At 40.1% G+C, this 15,187-nt stretch overlaps 1 protein-coding gene across 1 annotated transcript in view; it reads right to left on the bottom strand.

The window, feature by feature from the left end:
* Positions 1 to 15,187, bottom strand: part of LAMA4 (laminin subunit alpha 4) — a 105,516-nt gene that overhangs the window by 83,700 nt on the left and 6,629 nt on the right. The window lies entirely within an intron of this gene.

Genomic DNA, 15,187 nt, shown 5'->3' with positions numbered 1-15,187 from the left:
GAAAAGAAAAAAAGAAAATAAAAGAAAATTTGCTTTACATTAAAGCTTTAATGAGATTTGGATGAATAACCTATGGAAAACAGAAACATGCCTACAAAGATCAATGCCCTTTTGAATAAATGTGTGGCTTTGCCTGTTGTATATAATTTAGTAATTTTGAAAACTCACCAAAGCTTATCAAAATGAAAGAAAAATTGTAAATATCTGGATCACCTTCTTTTGAATAATAATTCAAGCAATAATATAAGGAACCAGAAACACAAAACTATTAAGGTGTCCTCCAGAGACTGAAAAAAAAGAAAATTAAAGAGGATAGTTTTTTGTTTTGTTGTGTATAAATTCTTGTTCTTCACTGAGGAACTTTTCCCTCATTATGCAAAGCTGGTGAGACGTACACAGGCTGACCTCAGGAGCAAACTCTGTTAGCTCACGTACCCTGTGTGACCCTGCTCACCCTCTCCAGTCTCCCTGTGTCACATGTATTGTGCTAGATTAATGAATTTTTGGATCCTAAGTAATTCAGTCTTGTCTAAGTCTTGCAATATTGTTGCAGAGCTGATATGAAGACACTGGCATGTCATTAGCACTCCAAAAATTATTTGCCACACCAGTGATTTGCCAGTGAAGCAGTGATGTTTCTGCTATCACTTACAAGCAGCATCCCTGAGGTGGGTGTCAGAGTTCAAGGTATGCCAGACTTTCCTGAAGTATTTTTTGTGGCTCTCTGTACAGAACTTACTGTATTCTGGGACTCTTGAGGTTACCTACCCTTGAAAAAAGTGGGAAAAGTGTAAAGTTCATGTAACTCAGAAGCGTGTCTTCTTGAATTTTTATGAGCTGAGAAGCTTCTTATTGTTTTGCACTGATCAAATGAGGGTTAACTTTCCTTTGTATCTTCCTATTCCTTATTTTCCTGGGTGAAATCAAGGATGAGTTATAGCTTATCACCCATAGCTTCTCATGCCCAGGTAAGCTATGGCAGAACAGCAGGTAAGCAGTACCAAAGGCAGACCCACAGAGTGATATCTCCCCTATCCACAGAAACTGGCCTCTGAGCAGTAGTGCCAAATGTCCGTGCTGGTGGCCAGGGCTAGCCAGCCCTGGCACCACGCTATGGCCGTGTCACTGCCGGGAGCTGCGCTCGCACGCCGCATCGCGCTGTAGTTACAGCTGTGGAGCTCTGGGTAGCAATCCTGAGTCTCATCCATGTGTTAACTTCCATTGCCAAGTGTGGCTAGGCTCAGAGAACTGCTTGCTTAGAAAACAACATCTTAGGAGATGACTAACAACAGGCTTTAAAAATGAGGTTTAGAAATGAATCATTAGTCCAATCTTATCCCAGAGAGCTCTGAGAAGTGGAGATGAACATAAATGGAAAACTCAGTTGCCTTTACCATTCTTGTGCACAGAATTTTATCTGGTTTGTTTTGGAAACACTTTCTTTGATAATAGCTCCTAGGAGGCAAAGTCTTCAGACCACAGACTCTTTGGAACAGCAGAAATACTGTCTATTTATATTGCTTGTTTCTTTCAGTTGTTTAGTCTTTACACAGTGGTAGGACTGGCTCCCGCCAGACTAAGGATTGCAGCTCAGTGATTACACCACAAACTGTGGAAGGGAGACAGTTAGTTTCTAAATTGAAAACAGATTCTTGTCCCAATGTCTGCCTTTGCAATATTTCTTTCCACCCATACAGATCTAAAGCTTGTTATATTCTCTGATGAACAGAGCTGGTGGGTGGTCCTAGCTGTGTTCCTCTAGTGTCTGCCCAAAAGCTTTCTTGGTTTTGCAGGTCTAAGCAGAATAATTTTTTACTTATGACAGCTAATACAGACAATGAAAATGTAGGAATGCTTGTAAAGGTGTCTATGAAAATCCTTTAGTCAGCCATAATGATAATCTCATTTATACTTCAACTGATGCTATGCCTGCACTGCAGCCATGAGAGAGCTTCCATCTAATCCACACACCCAGCAGTAACCAGTTAGTGCAGGTCAGTGCTACATCGTTGATTTTAGCACTAAGGGCAAGGGCTGCACAGACTTTGCTAAAGTCCACTGGGAACCTGTTTACCTCCCATTATTAGCAAACACACTTCTGAGTTCTTTAAGACGTCTGCCTTAAGTCTGGGTCCCTATATTTTTATTGTCACAGCCCGTCTTCAAAATGAGATGTGAGGAAATCATCTGAGTATTTTTTTCACAGACTTTCCCCACCATGTTATTCAATTAATCACAAAAAACTTGGAAGGTGCTGATGCTTACTGTTTTAAAACAGTACTTTAAACCATGGGCTTCATCAGTGTAAACCAGACATGAGATATTGACAATCAATGGTATGAGGAACAAGGGAAAATGGGATCGAGATTTCCTTTGGGCTCTGAAGTTTTCTCAGGCATTCTCAACTATTCTGATATATTTTTGTTGCTCCTTGCCCTACTAGTGATAATGGAGTGATTGGTTCCAGAGCTCAAGCCAACATCATATTTATAAAAAGAAGTGTCAGAGTGTTGAGCTAATTGGGGGATTCAAATTGCTGAATGTTCTGGGAGCACAAAATTATTGCACACAAAGCAGAAACAGGACTGGAACGAAATAGAAATACTCTCCCTGCAAAATAGTTATGTAGGCAGTTGAGTGAGGAATGTTTCCGTCCACTGTCTGTTTCTGAGTGGTGAAGACAATTAGAAGGCCAAAATGATAGGTCTGCACTAGCAATTATGTCTTCACAATTATTAGATATTTTATTTCCCCGAGGGACAAAATTTGTTCAAGTTGAAAAGTCCAATCCAATCTTGGCCTTGCTGATCTCCTGAAAATCTCTGCACCCGTGGGGTATTAATTCCCCCCTCCTGCCCTGCATCTGGATTTAATGATTGCATCACTTATAAACAAGAACCAGCTGCATGCTGAAAGTTCTGGGGAGCCTGTAGTAATTTTCTGCTTCTTCAGACCTTTCTGCTGGTCTGGGTGCAACATGGGACTGAAGATGGAAGACAATTCACATACACAAAATATGAATTTACTCCCATATTATATTCAAGCAGTTCCATAAATTCAATTGTAGCTGTTCCTGATCTGCACCTGCAAACTGAGGGCAGAACCAGGTCCCCCATTCCTTCCCTGCTGCCAGCTTGCAGGAGGGGTGCAGCTGTGTTGGGATGGGTGTTTGCTCTGAACCTGCCTCTTCTGGTTTGCTTTCCCTAAAAGAAGAGTGCTGTGCTGGTAGCACACACAGAGCATTCTCTGTGGTCACATCTGCACTGTTCAGCTGAAGAAAGGCAAGGTGTGGTTTCAGGCTTTGATCTTGCTCCTTGACAGACTGTGATTTTCCTCCTAATGACCAGGCCCAGCTCAAGGCATGGCATCTGTTAGGATGTGCTCCCAAGAGGCAGTTTTTATAAGGGTACCCTTCCCTGGGCAAACATGGGAGGTATTTCAGCACATGGACACAGGCTGTGTTGTCCTGTTTGACTAGGAGGTCCCATCACTGCTTTATTTTGTACTTCAGATGTAGCCATTGACTCTCTCATCTAATGGTAAGAAAGCATGGCATGTATCTTTGGTTAGTACTGGAACTTGTAACTTGTGAGTATGTAAACACAAAAAAGCTCTCTTCCACTATAAAAGGCTCCCTTGGATCCACACCAGTGCTTGTTATTTCCAGAGTTTCCTCCCAAGTGATGAGGTCACAAAAGCATGTGTATTCAGGGTTAAATGGTCTACATTTATAGACATTTAATGGACATTTCAGCTTGTGTTACATCCATGTTACTATTTTCAGTCTTGGACCAGGAATCCCATCACATCTGGTACAAAAAAAGCCCAGAAGAAAAAGATGGTGCTGTCCTCCAGGACCATTGTAAAAGAGGAAACAGCTGGTGCACGTGGGGAACTGAATCTAAAGAACCAAATTCAAAGCAGTTGCCACTGCACATCAGCTGCCAAGATACTGCTAAGTTTAGTGCCAGTAGAGCCTTGTTTGTAGCTCCCAGCAGTGTTATGGTCTTTGCTGCTAGAGAGTCCAAAGGTGTGCTTCCTTCCAGGTCTGAGAAGGATCCTCAGGGAGCTACATGGATGTTCAGGCATGAGGAAAAGGTCAAATATTATGGTATTACTTGGTAGAGTCTCCCTACTAGAGAGAAAGGTCTGTTCAGGATAGTAAAAATGAATGCAATCTGGGCACCACTGAGCCTGATGAACTCAAGAGCTCGTGTTGAAATTAAAATTAACGTAATTAATATAATATCCCAGATCTATCTGCAAAAATACAAATAAGTTCTATCCTGTATTGGAGACACTGTGCTTTGTGTAGAAGGGTGATATTTGATGGCAAGAGGAAAAGATGCACATTTTCTTAGTTTCTGGCAGCCTCCATATATCTTCATGTGCCAAGAGGTTAGTTAAATGAGTCTAGCCTCATTTATGATATGATATTCAAGTCTTAGAAACTGTTCCTGATTATATTCTTTTAGCATTCAGTGGAAGAGAATATAATTAATTCTCATTACCCGCCATCTGGTTTTGGCCAAGTACATACATAGCTAGCTCTGGGTAAGCTGACATACCACAGTTTGTTTATCTGCTTTATCTTGATGAAATTTAATTCGCCATATAGTTTAATCTTGAAAATATATTTGTGCATTGAAGTTTTCATTTTTCTGCAGCTTGATCTCTTCCATAAAGGTGGTAAAAATATTGTCAAAAGACATAAACCTAAGGAAGTCATACTTGAGGAGTGTGAAATCTGGCCTGAGAGGCTATCTCTCAATCAAAATATTTATGGAGAACTGTGACACACATTGTCAATTATTTGCCTAATAATATTTATCACTTGACATTGATTTATTAACAGTTTTGGAACTGTAGGACCATTAGAAGTTCCCATTGTCTCTTATGGATTGAAAGAAAGGAAAGAAGAAAAAAGAAAACAAACTCTACTTGAACACTATGAAACTTTGCTTCAGAACACAGGGAAAAGAAAATAGAAAAATGTTGCTTCTCTGATATAACAGGCATCACATCAGCCATAGAACCCTGTAAAAGTAGGACACGGATAATTTAAGTTCATGTTTTCAATGCATTGATGGAAACAATCAGACGAATTGAGTGCAGCAATGTCCCTTCTTGACAGCTTCACATCAATTTGTAATGTCTATCCATCTGGAAGGAACAGTTTAGACAAACAGGTTTGGGAGTCAAAGTTATAAGTCATTGAAACTCTACATTTTTTATCATACATAGATGAGTGAATACTCTAAACCACCTCCATTCATATAAAAATCTTTGTCTCTAAAGCAGAGACCAGTCTGCTGGAAGTACATGGCATTACCATGGAAACATCAGCTCTCTGCTCCTTGAGGACATTTCCAAACCCAACCCAAACATGCTTGCTTTTGTTTATTTGTCTTTATAAGCAGTATTTGAAATTGGCAGTTAGAGTTCTGAGGCCTTTTTGAAATTTGTTTGCTTAGGCCAACTTGAGATAAATAGCTTATTGCCCTTCCTAAAAATAAAGATGTTTTCCTGCTTGAATATCTCCCAGTCCTTTTATGTAATTATTTATTAGAAATAAGAACATTAGAGAAAAAAGCCTGAGAAAGCAGTCCTCTACTATACATTTGATGTTATTTCAGTTCCTCTGGCTTCCTCAGAACAGGCAGGACTCTTTTCCAAAGAGATTTCTGGTTTTCATCACCTGTAATAGGGACTGCTCTTTCAATCCCCAGCCAAGAGTTCACAGAAATCTTGCCAAACATTCAGCACTCGGCGTGTCTCACCCAGCATGTCTATGTGAGCCCTGAAGCCCCGAGGAGCTCTGTGCCCCTGGTGCAGTGCTGAGCTAGCAGCTGTGGCCATGATGCTCTGAGGGCAAGCTGGCCTTGGCACTGCGTGCCCGTGCAGGAAGACTAAACCACAGCAAGCTGGGAGCCATCCACATGGACACTTTCCACGGGATGGTATGGTTTGATTTCTTGTATACGGAAACACACCTAAATTTAGTCAGCTGTGCCTGCTGCTCTCTCCCAACAGCACAGAGGGACATGGAGGGCAGTTTGTGTGTAGCTGCCAGCTCTGTATACGAAGTCTGTGAGATGAAGCCTGTTGCACAGGTCAGATGTGCTATGTCTTGTAGCAGTGTCCAGGCTGCAACAGCTATGGCACAGATCTGGCCAAACTGCTGGGCCCTGTATCCTTGGAGAAGTGCAAAGTCTCCTTAGAATCTGTTCCACAAGTAAGTATGTTCAGGTAGAGAAAGTGTATGGATATAAAAGAAATCTTGATTGTTGTATTGTGTTTTTATATTTCTATAAACATTCTGTAATGGTTTGCCCCTCCACACCTCGTTTTTCTCCCAATGGTTCCACCCTGAGTTTTCCAGCCGTTCCCTCAATGTCAATCTCCTGGAAAATGCTTAGTCATTCCCCTGTCCCCTCCCTGGCACCTTGCCCATCACTTGGCTCCCCATCCCATTCTTCCAGACTCTTCTACCCTGGGTGTCGAGTGATTGGATGAGGTTCCGGGGTCCCTCCCTTAAACTTCCCCCATTGGTTTTTGTATCTGTCTGTCCTTTCACCTTCCACTCCCCAAATCCCCCTTCTCCTTGTTACCGCCTTGGTATTTAAAATGCTGTGAGAGTCTCAGGAGCGCTCTCTTGGATCCTCTGGAGTTCGGAGATCCTCGGAGCCTGGATTAAACCTGAGACTGTTTCCCCATCCCTGAGTCGGCTCCTTTATTGCCTCCTTGGACATCGCCTCTCCTCCAAACAAGGCAGACAGTGTGACTTTCTGCCTTAGCTGCTCACCAGCTCTCCTCGAGATCCAGGGGAGTGTCCCCCGCAGCTGACCGTGCCTCTGTTGGGCAGGTGAAGCCAGGGGGCTCAGGTGGCACGGCAGCACTTGATGTCTGACAGACCCAACCAATTATCTACGTATGTACAGGGAAGATCTAGACTAGAAACAATGACCCTATTCTAAGGACATTTTCTGGGTCCTTCCAAAAGGCAGACTAAAAATTCTGCCTTGCCAAATTGGGATGTAAATAAACTAAAGTGTTTGAATCCATGTACATCCTGTCTTAAAACCACTCTGGGCAGGCACAAAATCTATGGCTTATCCTGCTTGGAAATCATTCACTACAAAACTGTCTTCTTTACCTTGGACAAATACACAAATATACTTCTGGTATTTCATTCGCCAAAAGATACTGAGGACAGCAATGTGACTTTCACATCTGCTTTTCAGCTTGGGGCATAATTGACTTTCAGTGCATTTAAACATAGATTTTAAAAATCCAGTCTTCCAGTTGTAGACTGATGGTCATTTGACCACTTCTTGCTCCCTGGGAGTAAACTAATAGACATCTCAAATTCCTCAGGTCAAAGATGTGTTATTCATAATCATAGGCACAAAGATTTAGTTCTTCTTCAGCCTGCTGAGAAACTTTATGCGAACAAAAAGAGCTGGATAATACTGCATCCCACTCTCCTGACCCTCCTGCCATTGGTGACCTGCAGAAGAAACCTCTCTCCATTTGCTGCGAAAATATAAAACCCATCAGATGAACAGAAAACACTGTGTGTAACTCCAGCTCCAGGCAGTGTCTGCCCCTGTTCTGGTGTGAAGCACACTCAGGAGCCCTGGGCCATCTTACACAGCAAACATGCACTTTATTGATCACAGAAAAGGTGCTTAACTGCTGGAGGTTAAATTTCAGGTTGAGAATTCAGCATGTGTAGTTTTTAGGAGTATCTTTTCATTACATGGGGTTTCAGAAGTGTGTGGGTACAAGGGGATGGACAAGGGTTAAGTGGGGGCAAAGGATATATACCTATATTTGCTCTGCAGGGCCCTGCTGCTGGCTGAGATGTGCTGGTTTTGGCCTTGGTCCCAGAGGACTGGATGGACTTGCATGTTCACTAGAAAACATGAACTTCATTTACTGCATAGGGTCAGCAGACAGGAAAACCTGCTCTCATTTCTCCCATTTCTGAAAGTGTAGGCAGCTCCTCTGAGTTCATCAGGGATTGAGTTTATCAGACTGATAAGGTGTGTATTAATTAGTGTGCGTTGGTGCTCTTCACACCTAGACTTTTCCATGATTTTGGATGAGGATCTCAGTGGTGCCAGCTCACCGGTTCTTGCTGAAATGCTTTGGGACAAAATATTGACTACAGCTGAGAAACACTGCTAAGAACATTTTGGGATGCATTTAAAGTTAGAACTATGCTGTTTTTATGTGCCCAGGATACAGTACGTATTTTACAAGTACATGTACAATATCTGAGCAGTGTGCATCAGCAGGTATTCCATCTTTCTAATTTGACCTAGCTAACCATGAAAGGCTGGCTCACCACTTTTCTTAACTAGGAGATAACAAATCACTGAACCCACCATGAGATGCTTCCAGATGCCTCTGCATGGTTCCTGATTCCTGTTTTCCAAAAGAGCAGGATTGCCAGAGATAACTGCATGAAATAGTGGTCGTAATATTATTTTCTGTTTTGAATGTTATTTGGCATTGCTCCTCTTCTTCACAGTTTTTGTTCTCATCTGTTTGACACGTGAACACCAGACTGTTCACAAGATCATCAGTAAAGTGAAATTAAAAAATGCAAATCAAAGCTCTGCATTTTTTCACATAATACCTGGTAAGAAAGAAGCTTGAGGTTGTGGTCTTTTTCCTCTCAACAGCTGAAATGGTTGACATAATAGATGGCTGTATTGAAACACTGATTTTTTATTGCTTCTTCAACAATGCCAGCTATGGCAGGGGATTGGTATTATATGATCTTTAAGGTTCCTTCAAACTCTTAACATTCCATGACTCTATGATCTGAGGAATCCTGAAGTGTATAACTCGGGGTAGAATTTGTCTAATTAAATTTTCTCTGCTTTATTGTGTTCTTGTTTTTTGAGACACAAGGGAGAAAGTATTTCTAGAAGGTGTCCTTGGCCTCTTTATATACAAGTACTTGATGACAGCTCTGATATTGTTCTGTCATTCATACTGCTGCCACATTTTTACAATAGTAACTATGTAGTTGCCAATCATCTGTTTATTAATTTTCTATAGACCTTGTTTTGAATTTGCCAAAGGAGAAAGAATACTTCTATGGACAGATATTCGTGCAGTTAACAATTTCCTCAGAAGCACAGTGAGTACTTGTAGCAGTGAGGGGTTTGATGCAGAGAGCATGTACCAATAAGTCTGTTTTTATGTTGTGAGGCATTGATTAAACACATGGCTTCTCTGTTTGTATTTATAGCTCACCCTAGCTTTTATTTATAGTTACCTTTTAGTCTTGTCTATATTATATGTCTCTCTTGTTGGCAACGAGGCTTGAATATCGTTTAAACAATCTTACAGTACATGCCAACCAGATGAGATGATTGTTCATTGGCCCTTCTTGGGGGAGGCCTCGGTGCTTCTCCTGGGCTATATCTATTAATGGAGCAACTGAACATTACACTGAAGGGTTTGGATCTCCACCTGCCTCCATTGGCTCCTACAGCCATTCTGTTGTTGCCTTGTCCACTATTCATGCTTGTGTCCTCCCTGTTCTGCTTTCCACTTGTCCTCCTACTCCTCTTCTCCTACCTTTGCTATCCTTGCCTATCCCCGTACCTGGTCTCAGCCACTTATCCACTTTATTACATATGCTTCACCTCTAATCTATGAACACCTCCACAGCAATAGTTTCATTATACTGTTTGAAATTAACATAACAAAAATATTCCCTCTCACTGAACATCAAAGAAACTCAATGCCTTTTTTCTATGCACGAGCTGCTCTCTCTAATTAAGTTCATAAGAATACTGGGATTCAAGAAAATACATTCTTCTGCTTATGTCTTGTGTGACAATGAACATTGGTCTTTAATTCAGTTTCTTGATCAGTAAAATGGAATAATGACCACAGCCATGCAGAATCACAGAATAGCTGAGGCTGGAAGGGACCTCTGGAAGTCGACTGGTCCAAGCAGGGCTGCCTAGAGCTGATTATCTGGGACTGTATCCAGAGGTACCCAGTGTAACCCGTGGCAGAGCACACAGCATAATCCCAGTGTCCCAGATGCACCCAGTGTACCCAGCAGTGACACTCCTCAGCAACTTCATGTCTTTTAAGAGAACTGCTCTGAAGCACCAGGAATACTGAACATCCCTATGTGACCAGACATTTTTGGTAGTTGTGTTTTGCTTGTTCCAGATGTCTGCAGAGAATGTAAAGCTGTTTCTGGACCCAAGACTTTTCTTAATGCAGTGCTGAAAGAATGTTTTTCACCTTCAGTTAAATGGCCATAGTTTGAAAACATTTTGATATGTAAACACCATTGCTTGGCATTGTGTTGCCTTCCCCATTTTTCCCCACCATGCTTTCTTAGGGTTAGACCTCACTCTTGTATTTGAGGATGACTTTTATGAGTGACCTGCAATAATTTACTGCCAGAGCTTACCAGATATATGAAAGGGATTTGTCAAAGAGTATAGAAAGAAAAAACTACAGTTCAGTGATAAAATTTCCCATGAAAGATTCAAACTAACTTTGTAAGTGAGCTTTTCAGCTATTTAAGGAAAATCTGGGGTTTTTTTTCATACAAGGAAGGAAACATGAATATGGAAAAATCTATTTGATATAGTTGTTTTTTTAAAATATCGTTGGCATTAGTTTCTGTTAAATCAATGATTAAAGCATTTTTCTCTTGTCAAAAAAACAAATTAAGAGCAGGAGCTATTATTCGAGGTACAAAGAACATTAATTCTGCTGGTAACTTCCCCTTTATCTGTCCTATTATTTTCTCTTAATTTATTCCATGCATCTTCCTAGACCAGATCTTTGCTATGTAGTTTTCCCAGCCACTGAGGTAAGCTTTAACTAATTTTAAAAATAAAATGGCCTGATAGTGCCATTTCACAGAGCTGTCATGCTTCACTCTAAGTTATCATTTGAAGAAATAAATGGACTTTAAATTCCCAGACCATGAGTAATAAATTCAAGATTGCCTTTGTACTTGAACATATAAATCTCTATGGAGTGACATTTCAGAAGGATCTTTGTCTTCCTCTGGAGAATGAAGCCCTCAGAAGTTAAAAACTGACCTGTTGGCCAGCAAGTTCTACCATCAAAGTAATCAGAGAGAGAGATAGACAGAAGTTCTGCTCTCCACCATGAGATACCCCAAAACGTGCAGGCAAAAGTGAACATCTGCTCTACAATTTTATTTATTATCTGTTGATTTTTTGCTAAATTTATCTGAGCTTTGAAGCCTTGCAAACTAGAGAATTAAAAACAAACACGCTTGTTCAGTAGCTTCCCCTAGGCCTCCAAGCTCTATTTATAATTTCTATAAGCCTTCATTACCTCTGGTCTACAGTATCAAATTCTTCTGAACAAGAAAGGTCACATTCTAACTATTATTACTGAAGAAATGAATTCAATGTGTGACATCACAGCTAGACAGTTAATTACTCCATTTAGTAGGACACTACAGCTGTTAGGGAACTGTCTGCATGCAAAAAGCCACTCAATAGTATTTACCATTTCAAAGGCAGAAGCTTCATGCAAATTAGTCATTTGCAATTTCAATTTTATTTTTAAAACTGTAAACATTCCTGAGAGGAGCATATTTTTTAGCTTAGTCTCCAATTCAATGTTTATGATAGTTTTATAATAAGCACCCTAGTGTAGTCCATTAAATCCCCATATTGTTCTTTTAAATTTCTGACATTGTTAACTGTGAAATATTTATTATTTCCAGTGTTCCACTGATGTTGTAAATTAGAAATTAACCTGAAGTTGGTGAAGAGATTTGGGCACAATGCTGTTAATCTTTTTTTATCCATTTATCTTGACAGGTATCTCAGTTCTAATTGCATTTAATGAGACTGCAAACTAACGTAATTATTAGAACTAAAGTAATTATTACACAAAATTTCTCTTTTGTTATTTAAATTACAAATATAAAAGCAAATTCTTTCCTGCTTCAATTGTCATTCAGTAGAGCCCTGTAATATTTTTGCATATTGTTATTTTTTAATGAAATTCTCATGAGATAGGTTTGATAAAAAACCTCAAAGAGTGTGTTTGCCATAGATTTGGGCAAATTAATGGAGTATTCTGGAAAAGTGATATGAAATGCTCATTAAATCTGCAGCAGTATATTTTTGTGAATCTGAGTAATTTGAATCTTCAGACACCAAAACAACAATAAATAAAGCAGTGACACCGGTTGTGAACATACAATCTTTTTCAGTAAATGAACTGCTTAATAAGTGGTGAAACAAATGAAGCATAATTTTCTGTTATTAGTGTCTTTTCTGTCATTCCCTGTGCACGGATATCAATATTGTTCCTTTTTGCCTGCATTCGCAGTGATGCTCCCACCTGGGAGCACAGGGCTGGTCTGGAGCCAGGCACACCGTGTCTGGCCAGTCTGCAGCTGCTAAAGAGTGCTGATGATTGAATTTAGTCTGGTTTTCCAACTGTTGCTGTCTTAAGCAGCAACTAAACACTAGAAGTTCTCCATCGTTTATATATACAGAGGGGTTGAGCCCTCCTCAGAATTTACTGGAAAAGTGGTTGCCTTAAAGGACACAGGACAAGACACTAACTTCATAAGTTTTAAACTTGAAAACTCCACTTGCTGACATATCCATGACAATTTGGATTATTTATATATTACCTGATGAGTTATCAACTCATCAGCCTCCAAAAGAGAAGTTTATTTTGTATGATAATAAAGGACAGGTTATGAAGCTGGTGGAAACTTTGTTCTCAAAGTTTTAGGTGCAAAGATCAGAGATCACTAAAACTAGCAGGGCTGAAAATAGTTACTACAATTCTTGATAAAATCTGGCTAGTAGGAAGACAGAGAAAAAATATTACCTTTATTTCTCCCTATGCATGGTAGAGCTAGCAGTCAGAGAGACAGTGAATATGGCTAATTGCACGAGGGGAAACCTCCAAACCAGTGAGCAAAGCAGAGAATGGCATGCAGGAAAAAAATGATAAGGAACCCTTTCCCACTGTCACTGTGTATTCTGATTCCTTGGGTGGGCTTAAGCATGCCTCCACTGCAGCAGTGACAGACTGATGGGGACTCCCGAAAAGAAGAAATAGCTGAAAGCCAGATGGCTTTATGCAGAACAACAACATTATATATTACCTTGACTAAGTAATTGTATTATATTTTTTTAAAATTTCCTGTGTTGAAAAAGTTTCCAGACTGTTATCCCCTTCCCAGTTCAAGTGGAAAACAAACTGCCATTCAGCAACAGAGATGGGGTTGGATCCAACATAAACATATCTCAGCTAGGCATTCTCCATAGAACTGCACAGTAATTTTTTCCATATACAGTGGGAAAGACAAAGCCTCTGCTTAAAAGGCATTCTCTAAAAAGGGGGAGGGCTAAAGTGTTTTAGCTGTCTGGAAGCTAGCTAAGAATCAGATATTAATACCAGTCTCTAATTTACTTATTAGTACTGCCACGGAGTGAAAAACTTACTTTTACAGATGCTTGCTGTTAGAAATAGAAAATCTGCACTTGAAAGGGTAGCTGGTTGATTTTCCTCTTTCAAAAAATGCCAAGTTTATTGAATTTACAGGAAAAGGGATAAACCTATGTTGTTTCCTCATTAACTACCATCCACCCAGTCCCCACTTCCATGAAATGTACATTCTGAGTCATTGAGTCTCTCAGATAAGTGAGACATAATCAGTTGACAAACTACAGTACTCCCTGAGAGATTTACAGATAGAGACAAAAATTTTCAAGGGATGAAAAAGTGGGCATTAAAGCAAGTACTAATATGCTTGTGGGACCCTATTAATACTGAGATGGTAAACCTCAAGCTTCAGTTTCCCTCTTCCCAGATTTCTAGTATTTCCTGGCTTGATTTTGCATCTCTTTGAAATGTTGGAATCGCAGCAGAGAAGAGCAGTGATATGGCTATTGCTGACCAAGGATAGCCTCTGCAGACTATCTTGTCATTGACTGGAAGTAGAGAGCCACAGAAAACCACAAACTTGCAAAGACTGAGCAGGGTATGCAAATTCCCCAACTTTATACCATGTCTAGACTTCCAATACCTGCCCACATCCCTCTGAATGAATGGATATGTGCCAGGTAGTGGCAAACCTTGCCAACCCTCAATGGGCCAGACTATGTTAGCCTTTCTGAGGCATGAAGGATTCTAATAGCCAGGGTAGGGAGGGTTATGTTATATTTTGTCCTGCCAGATTTTTTTTTTTTATTATTTTCTTTTTTTTGGATGCTGGATCTGGACAAATGCTTCCTTCCACAAAGTGCTTTTGAGGAAGGGTCCCTGGAGCTTGGAGTGGGGAGCATAGCATAAGGGAGTCACGACTGGCAGGCTCTCTGTGGCTCTCCATGGGCTACCATCTAGGCTCAAAGGTGGAAAACCACAGTAGGAAACCCTAGGACATACTGACATTGCATTAGCCTCGGCAGAAAATCTGCTAATCTCTCTCCACTTGGAAGGTCTTTCATAAAAGAGTAAAAAATGCATTGTAGGGTGGTAACTGGGCGGTAACACAGCTCAGAAAGTATCTGGTTTACGGGCTGGTTCTATGTAGCTACTTTTCCTGTAGCTACACTGGCAGCAAAGGTCAAAGATTGAATGAGCTAATTTGAATCCATTTTGTTGGGTAGGCAGAGTCAAACAGTGGTTCTGAGTATTACAGTTTTAGTTAAAAAGTCTGTTTTTACAGAACATATTGAAAGTTGTTCTTCCAGATGGAGTATTTTTTTTTTTTTGTAATTATTAAATTATGTTTCAAATTAATTGAGGTGTGCCAGTTCCTCTCATACTCCCTGGCTTCCATATGTCATGACTGAACACATCATAGTTGTTCTTACAGTCTTGTAAAGTTGGAATAGTAATTTCTAAAATATTTTTAACAGTCCTCTTTAATTCTTTGACTCTTGAATGCTGTGGGTTTTTCTCTGTTTCTTGCTGGCTTGTCACAAGAAAAGAAAAAGGAGTTCTAGTATTCATAAAGTATTTATTGCAAGGAAATAAGTATATAAAGAATTGCAAAATACAGCTAAACAGGAATGACAAAGCCAGATCATATTTACTGTATTTTAGTCAATCTGTTTTCATTGTCAAATACACACTTTATGTATTCTGAGTGATAGGAAAATATCTTTGAGATTTTAATGGC

This window comes from Lonchura striata, chromosome 3, assembly GCF_046129695.1.
Source record: "Lonchura striata isolate bLonStr1 chromosome 3, bLonStr1.mat, whole genome shotgun sequence".
NCBI classification, from domain to species: domain Eukaryota; kingdom Metazoa; phylum Chordata; class Aves; order Passeriformes; family Estrildidae; genus Lonchura; species Lonchura striata.
The sequence above is the reverse complement of the archived record's forward strand: the minus strand, read 5'-3'. Positions and strand labels throughout refer to the sequence as shown.